Source organism: Manduca sexta, chromosome 4 (genome assembly GCF_014839805.1).
Source record: "Manduca sexta isolate Smith_Timp_Sample1 chromosome 4, JHU_Msex_v1.0, whole genome shotgun sequence".
NCBI lineage: Eukaryota > Metazoa > Arthropoda > Insecta > Lepidoptera > Sphingidae > Manduca > Manduca sexta.
The window spans coordinates 3953979-3963771 of NC_051118.1; the positions used below are offsets into that span (position 1 = coordinate 3953979).

General features: G+C 33.7%; 1 long non-coding RNA gene across 1 annotated transcript; it reads left to right on the forward strand.

The window, feature by feature from the left end:
- The first annotated feature begins 9310 nt into the window (after positions 1 to 9310).
- On the forward strand, positions 9311 to 9710 carry LOC119190558. Its single transcript, XR_005113007.1, has 2 exons — positions 9311 to 9369; positions 9462 to 9710. It is a non-coding gene; the product is annotated as an uncharacterized LOC119190558 (long non-coding RNA).
- Positions 9711 to 9793: the final 83 nt, after the last annotated feature.

A 9793-nucleotide genomic window follows, 5' to 3' on the forward strand; every position in this document is an offset into this window, starting at 1 on the left:
CTAAGGCGATTATTGGTATAGACTTTTTAAGCCATTTCAATTTGGTCGTAGATTATAAAAATAAACGCCTTATTGATACTACAACCTCATTGTCCACCCAAGTCTCGGTAGCAAAAGTTAATGTAAGCTTTGTTAAGGAATTGTGAATTATGTAAATATGTAAGTAATATTTAAGTAGCCCACAAGTATATTGGTTTTAAAACGAGAGTTCGGAAACTACTCTTGGATGGGTTGGCAGAATCTCGTCATTAGTTTCAGTTATGACAATATGATATATATGTAGATATATATAATATTATTTGTTTGTTCGTTTGTATGTATGTATGTACGTATTTATGTATGTGGGCATATTTATATGAAGTACCTTTTATATTTTTAATTGATTTCAGTGTTGTTTGTTAATGTTCTCTCCACTACCTTCTCTCGTTGTGTACACCTACCTCTTCAGTCTCTGCACCACCTAAAGGTTGACTGGTAGAGAATGCCTTCGACATTAAGTCCGCCTTTGTACTCTTTGTATATAAAGTGTAATAAATAAATAAAAAAATATATTTGGTCATAACGTTTTATTTAACAGCACGATAAAAAAAATGTGTGACTAAAAATATGGCCACAATTTGGCCATATTCACAGTACGATTATCGACACTTATATTTCTTTTTATTTACAAACATTTAAATAAAGGGCTTCGAGGTAATTAATCAGAGGATAATATGAAATTAGCTTTAACTGTGGAGTCAAGAGCGTTAAGATAAAAATTCATGCTGCTGCTGAGCATAACAATGTGCCAAGACGCACTCTAAGACGTTGTTTAGAAGAGTAAAAAAGAGACAATCTACTATGGGCACGAAACAACTTCTTAACTGTTGACATAAAAGATTTTGGCATCCCGTATTATTTGTTTGTGCAATGTGAGATATCCATTAACACAGCTTGTACATAGTAGATTTGGAGAACATTCTTTAATCAAAATAATATGCCAGCGCCAAATAGTGGCATGACGGTAGGGCGAAATTGGCTTTACCGGATATTTATTCTATTTTATTTTTATTTTATTCAAAAGGAACAGAAAACAGTTACACATTAAATAAGTAAAGGGTAAAATTACACATGTACTGCATTAATAAATATGTAACCAACAATACTGTTCACAGTTTAACAGAAAACTTTACAAAGAAGCAACAGACGTCTATAAGTCATAAGTATGAGAAAATCTCAAGCCTGCGATATTCAGTTTAAAATACATCAGTAAAAAGTAAGTTATAAATAGATTTTTAAAATTTTTGCTTTGTAAGTGAGAAAATAACACTGTGGAAATGTGTATTACATTAAAATTTGATATTAATCATGTCTTGAAATAAAAGATATGATTAATATCAAATTTTCTAGGCATAAATGTAAAGCAAAATTTAGAAACAGGTATTTCTGAATTGGATCAAACAAGTTATTTGGAAAGTATTTTAAAGAAATTCAATATGGAAAATTGTAAAGAAATGTCAACCCCTATGGACATCAATTTTAACACTAAAATATTTGCAAATGAAACTGTTCAAAAAGGTAAAAATATTAGAAGTTGTGCAGGCAAATAATAGGTTGCTTAATGTACGCAGCATCGGGTACAAGACCCGATCTTTGTTATCCAGTTTCTTTGCTAAGTAGATATCAATCAATCGCAAATAATGAGTTACTAACGCCCGAATACTGAAACGCTACTCAACCAACCAACTTGTCTGAGGCCTACTTAAATTTAACAGGCTACTTTATTTAAATGGCATTCTCAAACGTACATTAAAAGATTTTACGGAAAACTCAGTTGAGGAGCAGTTAATTTGCTATAGATTATAAAAAGTTTGTTTTCGTTTACATAATTTTAATAAAATGATATTTATGTGTCGTTTCACGCAGCATAATTTATGAAACATAAAAAAAAAATCAAATAACGTAATACGCAGTTTAATTAAAAATGATTTTTAATTATTAAATTCTCAACATTGATGTAGTAAATACTTTCCAACTTATTTATACTTGCCATTTGGCAGCATGATCAGTATTGACATTAGTCACTTTAGAAAAAAAAACTTCTGTATCTGTCAAATTTTCGTCAACAATTAAATCGTAGTGATTATTTTCTCTTTGTTAACAACATAATTCTTATTTCGTGTCTTACCACAGAAGTTTCTATTTTCTATAAATATAATCAATGGAGTCTGCAAATAACAAAACCCAAAAAAGGGGTTGAAATTATACCTAAATAGAAAAACAAGAACTGCTGGATATAGTGAAAAGTAAGTATTGGATTTATTTGGAGGCCCATCGAATTAAGAAAAAGGGCATTGCTCGATGCGGGCTGCTTCCGACATTCAATCTGGAAATTTTTGCGGGAGGCCTTTGTTCAGCAATGGATATCATGTGGCTGATAATGTTTTTTTTTTAAATAATTTTTAAAAATATATTTGTTTTATTGGCAGCTCTCGTGAGGAACACAAGCAGTGAGCTGTGGGCGATTAGCCGGCTGTGAAGTGAGAGGCCGTGGGTTCTCTTGTGTGATATATATATAATCAATCAATCAATCAATAATTTATTCAAGAAATAGACTTCTGCAGGCATCTATATATATGTACTATGTGTAGCAAAATGTCTGTAATAAAATTTTATATGTCTGATATATAAGAATTACAATTAAAAAATATAATAATTACAATAAAGTTTCTTCTTGCTTCTCTAATAAATATATCTTCATTCAGACATGTTGACTTTTAATAAAATTTATTTCCCTTAAAACTGTTACATACACACATAATAAAGCTAATCATCCCAGAAGGGGTAGGCAGAGGCACAACTAGTTCCATGATATGAGTACAATATTATGATGTACCATATTGTACTCATATCTATATATATGTACTATGTGTAGCAAAATGTCTGTAATGTAATGTTTATATCTCTGATATATAAGAATTACAATTAAAAAATATAATAATTACAATAAAGTTTCTTCTTGCTTCTCTAATAATTATTTCTTCATTCAGACATGTTGACTTTCAATAAAATTTATTTCCCTTAAAACTGTTACATACACACATAATAAAGCTAATCATCCTAGAAGGGGTAGGCAGAGGCACAACTAGTTCCATGATATAAGCACAGGCACAACTAGTGCCATGATATGAGTACACCATGATGTACCATAGGTTCCTACACATGAAAAATATCCTAGATGACCCTTTGATAGGTGCCTGTGGTAAAGAAACAAAGGGCAATAAATATCTGGTATTTCTTTTTATGACTGGCTAGGCTGGATCATCATTTAAATATCCAGTTTAAATCAATATGATGAATGAACATTGCTGAAATGACAATTCCTGAATTAAAAAGCATAATTTAGGACAATTCCTGAATTAATGAACATAAATACTCTTCGAAAGTGTCTAATTTCTCTCGATTTCTTCGATTGACGCTATATTCTTCTTCAGACAGTGATGATAGTGAAGAAAAAGACATTTTATTAAATCGAAAGAGAATATAATAACAACTAACACAACAATAAATATTTTAGCGTAAAGATTTGAGAGTAGTCGCAAGCACTCTCAAATTAATCTCAATTAACAGCCATATAAGGCGGGCCTTAAATAGCTGTCAAAGTTTAAGCAGGGTTTGTGAATACCGTTTGAATCAATAAGCGGACCTTAAACCTTCGTCGCCTTAAATTTAAGGTTAGGAAATAAGTGACGTTTCAGTATACCAATTTCAAAGATAACGAATGCTTAAATCCGTGAGGCCATCTTAAATATTTAAGTGGCGTTTGAGTATTCGGGCGTAAGTGCATTAAAGAGAATTTTAAGATATATTAAACATACATTAAATTACAAATTAGTTTTCAAATGTAAAGATATTCATTTACAAGGTTATTGTGATGCTGATTAGCCCTTTCCCTCCTTACGGTACTTAGAAGTACCTCCACATTTTTCGTCTAATAACTTAAGTACGAAATAACTTTATGTTAACAACAACTGACGTTCCTTTAGAGTACCGTTTCCGTAAGCCAATCACAGCGCGTTATTTGTATTACCGCGCGACATTGTCGAGAAATTTGAACAGCGAGTTACAACTGGTCGGACATTTTTTCACTTTACTGTGCGGTGTAATTGTAAAATGTTTATAAATAGAATATCATAGGTAAGTACTATTTTTTTTACTAATTACGTTGTTTATATCACGGAGTACATTTATAAAAGCTGGTATAACATATTATCACTTTATTTTATAAGAATATTTGATAAAAACTACCGTCTTACTTAAAAGTACCGTCAGGTGATTTTAGTCTAAAAAATCATGAACTTTGATAATACACATACTCGATGAAGTAGGTATTTTGGTTTATCAAACATTATTGTTTTTTCTTTTTATTATTTTTTCTGAGCTATTTTTTTATTGTTTTAGCCATTGAGATGGATATTACTAAGAATACTGCTCTAATTGAAGCCCTGCTATTAGAAGAGATTCCGGACTGTAACGAAGAGTCTGATGCAGGTGTGTCCGATGATGAAGTGGAAAATATTCAACTACCCTCACCAATAGACTTCGATGAGATTTTTGAAAGAGCTCTAGAAAATACTTTAGCCGAAGATCCGCCATCATCGCCTTCAAAACAAGTTGAACTGGAGTGCCCTGTAAATCAGGTACCACCATCACCAATACCTGGATCTAGTGTTCAGACTGATCTACCGTCTGCAAATACGTCCTCACACAGAACTAATCAGCGATTACCTGAACCAAACCGTAAATGGAAAAAGAAGGACCTAGATACAATTTTACCGGAATACGTTCTAGATACTGGAGTAATAGAAGCCTACTTTGCTCACTGTAACACCCCGACTGATATATTTTTAGTATTGATTGAAGATATTATTGATAATATTGTGTACCAAAGCAACCTTTATGCTACTCAGAGAGGCAAAGTATTGAACCTAAAAAAGGAGGAACTTCTAACATTTATAGATATGAACTTTTTTATGGGTTACAATACTCGTCCGGCGTGGAGAGACCATTACTCTTCGGCATCTGATCTCAACAATGCACTTCTCTGCAAAACAATGCCCAGAGACAGATTTGCTATTATTTTATCTCATCTGCATTGCAATGATAACTCCCAAATGCCTAGAGACTGCAAAGATAAGTTGTATAAAATTAGATTGATGATTGATGCACTCAATAAAAAATTTCAAGAGGTTTATAATGGTACTCGCCAACTGAGTGTAGATGAATCTATGATTAAATTTAAAGGTAGGTCTGTCTTGAAACAATATCTTCCTATGAAGCCCATAAAAAGGGGATACAAGTTGTGGTGTCTAGCTGACCAGAGAGGCTATATAAAGAAGTTTCAAATTTACCAAGGAAAGGACGAAGAACTGAACTCTAAATTTACCGGCTATGGCTTGGGAGAGAAAGTGGTTTTGGAGCTGACGGAACAAGATTGGGGTAAAGGGAAGATAGTTTACTTTGATAATTTTTTCTCGTCTGTTGCTTTGCTTGAGAAACTGAAAACTGAGAACACCTACGCCTGTGGAACTATCCGAAGTAATAGAAAAGGACTAGCCGGAAATATGATCGCTGATTCTCAAATGAAAAGGGGCGACAGTGATCATCGATTTTCAAATTTAATTGGATATTGGAAATGGAAGGATAACAAAGTGGTTCATTTAGTATCAAATTTTCATGGTAATGAATCGGCAACTGTGTTACGTAAAGAAAAAAATGGATCCAAGTCTACCATTACATGTCCTGTGGCTGTCAAAGATTATAATAGCTATATGGGCGGCGTAGATACAGCTGATCGTTTGAGAGCCCTTTACTGTATAGATCGCAAATCTCCGAAATGGTGGCACAGGTTGTTTTGGGGTCTTCTGGACATCGCATTTGTCAATTCATATGTCATTCATGGACTCATAATGAAACAAACCACTGTAAAAGATTTTCGACGCTCTGTTACTCAAGGCTTGATGACAATGAAAGATGTTAGTCAGAAAAGAAAGACTTCTACTGATAATACTGCGAAAGCTGGCCCTTCCAAAAGACGCAAATCTGAGTACTCTACTATAAAAGACGTTCGCTTGGGTAATAGAGGCATCCATTGGCCTACTTTCGTAGAAAATAGGGGAAGGTGTGAGGTTTGTAGTTTGAAAAAGATTCAGTCGAAACCTCATAGTTGTTCTCCTCAAATGTTCTCATTGCAACGTGTTTTTGTGTGTAAATGAAAAGAAAAATTGTTTTGCTGAATACCACGAGGTCAATTTGTAATTAAAAACCTATTTATTTAATTATAACTAAGTAAATATTGGATCTCATTATTTTTGTAGTTTCTATCATAGTTCCTAACATTGTAATAACACAAAGTTCCTGACAGTACTTTTAAGTCTAGGTCTTGGAAATAATACTTCTAGGTACAATAAAAATCTTAAAATAATCTGAGCGTTTCCTTTTACCTACCTTATTATGATAATAAAGTTGAAAAGCGGAAATTCGTCAAAAATCACTACCCCGGGTGGAAAGGGTTAGGCAGGTGATGTATTGGACAGAAAGTCCACCTCAGGTTATATGTTCAAGCTATCAAACTGTTTGATTCTGTGGTGTTCTAAAAAGCAAGCCTCAGTAAGTCTGTCTTCCACAGAATCGGAATATGAGTCAATGAGTGATGTATCTTGGCTCATAAATTTATTAGCTGATTTTAACTGTAAAAATATTTGCCCTGTTAATATATTTTGTGATGTGAGTGGCGATAGCCTACTTGGGTATGGAACGGACTGCCGAGACGAATGTCCGCAGGTTCAAATCCCAAGGGCACACACCTCTGACTTTTCTAAAAAAATCATGTGTGTATTCTTTGTGAATTAATCGTTCGCTTTAACGGTGAAGGAAAACATCGTGAGGAAACCTGCACATCTGAGAAGTTCTCTATAGGAATTTCGAAGGTGTGTGAAGTCTACCAATCCGCACTAGGCCAGCGTGGTGGACTAAGGCCTACTAAACCCTCTCAGTAGTTAGAGGAGGCCCGTGCTCAGCAGTGGGCAAGTATATTACAGGGCTGATATTATTATATTATTAATAATAAATGCAAATTCTGATACTATTAAAAATTGAAACATAGATATTCGCTACCATTTTGTTAAAGATCTTGTGAAAGAAAATAAAATATGTATTAAATATATTACGACCAACGGACAACCTGCAGATATGTTAACCAAGGTTTTAAGTAAGGAATTGATTGTGAAACATTTGAATGAATGTGGTGTAACAAATTTGAGTATAAATTAATGCTAAACTTTTATACAAATGTATCTCATAGAAAAATATTTGGTGTTGAGAAGGGGTGTTAAATTAATATGGCAACACAAATATTATTCTTAGGTTGGTAATATTGTTTAATTTTGCGGTTGGCTATATTGTTACTAAGAACGCTTTTTTCTTTTTTTTTTCTTCATGTAAAATGTGCGACACATATTAGTTAATAAAAAACTTAATAAACAGATAAAAAAAAGTTTTCATTCATTAGTTTGTAAAAGGCAAATACTGAGAACAAAAAACCTGTCATCACCAAAAAAGTACGGAGAAGAAATACGCAAGTCCACGTTGACTTTAGACTTTTTATCATCAAAAACCTATAGATATGTTAACGCCACTTATAAAAACTGTATTCCACATCCAAACCCCCTTGTAAAGTGGGATCAGCACTAGGGCATACAATCCGAAATTGCGAAATTTCGTAATTCCGGAATTTCGGAACAAATTTACCCATATTTCAACTCCAGAATTGAGAAACCCAATATCTATCTCCGATATTATTTTGATTTTTTTACGTCAGCCGACGCCAGTACACAAATCAGACTTGCACCGCACCCGCGCTTGCGTACTCGTTACTCTTTTTACAATTTGTCTTATTTACTTCAGTCGCCCGGAAACCTTCATAATGGTTACATCTACGCGGGAGCGCGCCGCAAAATGTAAATATTATTGACATTAAATCTAGTATTGTAAAAACCTACAACAGCAACAATAAAAAAGAAAAATCGTTACGGACTTTTTTAAGCCAAGTGAATCAATGGAAGTGATTATGTCTCGAAAGGTGGCACTGGATGGCACCTTTTGATTTTTTACGCAAAGCCAAGACCTACGACAATTAATTAAAAATTCTGGCTACGAGTTACTTAGGTCACCAAATACAATAGCAAGTATAGTATTAGCTCAAGCCGAAAAAATTAAAACAGACATGAAAATTAAAATATTAGAACTAAAGGCAACTGGCCATAGATTTACTTTGTCACCTGATGCATGGACCTCTATAAGAAATAAACGTTACATGAATATAATAAATTACATGGTAAAGGCTTTGGTGATTGTAATTTTTAGTCTTGGATTAGTTAAGATTACGGGAAGAATTCCAGCTTCGGCAGCATTTAATATATTGCAACATCATCTTGATCAATTCAATGTATCGTTAGAAGACGATACAATTAGCCAAACAACAGATCGAGCCAGTGTTATAGTGAAAATGGGCAATCATTGCAAAGGTTATCACCAGCTTTGTCTTGCTCACGGAATACAACTTGCAGTTTATTGATACACTTTACAAAACTTCAAAATAACAAGAACAAGCTACAGTGTCTATTCAACATGCCTCAGAAGATGCTTCCGGAAATGACAGTGATGATATTAATCGTGACCTCACAGACGAAAGTTGTTTTAAAATTTAAAACTGGGACAATACGGGCTGACACAACTTTGTACAAAGATATTATAATGACAGTTCGGCGTCTTGTTAACGCCCGAAATTAATAACCAATCCTAATCGAATGTCTGCTATCTAAGACTGATAATTCATTAGTTTTTATGGATAAAGCATGCCAATAACCTATCCATAGGTTGAGTAAGCTATCTCTAACAATAATCGATCTTTGAGAGGACGGATTACAGATCATAGATTACCCTCTGTTTGAAAATGACAGTTTACGCTCGCCAATACTACCCGTTTTGACATTTGATTTGATTGTTGTAAACAATCGCATTTTCCAATCGGACCAATTCCTCAGTTTACTCCATATGTTTTGAATATCGCTTACACTGATTTTAAGAGAAACGAAAAGGCAATGGAAATATCCATATTCTCTAGTGACAGTGACGACAGTGATTTGGAGGGACTAGCGATACTGATAGCGAAATTGAAAGTCGCGCTTCATCACGGGTAATGAAAAGCGTGAACTACATGCAGACCCTGGATGAGTTTGATTTCATGTTTAGATTAGGCTTTCGAAATCTGCTTGCCAATCATTGTTAGTTAAACTGATGCCGTATATCCGTGTTACTTCTATGTACAAGGTAAATAATTTTTGATATTATTTACAAAAAATACCGTACCTATCGAACTATTACATAGGTACTAACAAGGGGCAATTGCATCGTTTTTACAGGAACTATGGCGTTTCTCCATTCCGTCAACTTTTGCTGAGGAATAGGAAATATTTATATTATCTTTTTCAGGACATTTCATACATGGAAGCGTCGCTTCCCTGTGATTGAATTGACATTGCGTTTATCTTTACCTAAAGTTCAAGCAATAATAATTGCAACTGCAGTTTTGCACAATATTTGTCGGAATCACAGGTTAGAGAAAATTCCAATCGAAGTGGAGTTATCAACTCCTGATATTATTAATTATAGGGCACCGAGTTTACTGCGTACTTCATACTAAAAACTAAATCCTTTAAAGATTTATTAATATATTATGAACAATGTTATTAAA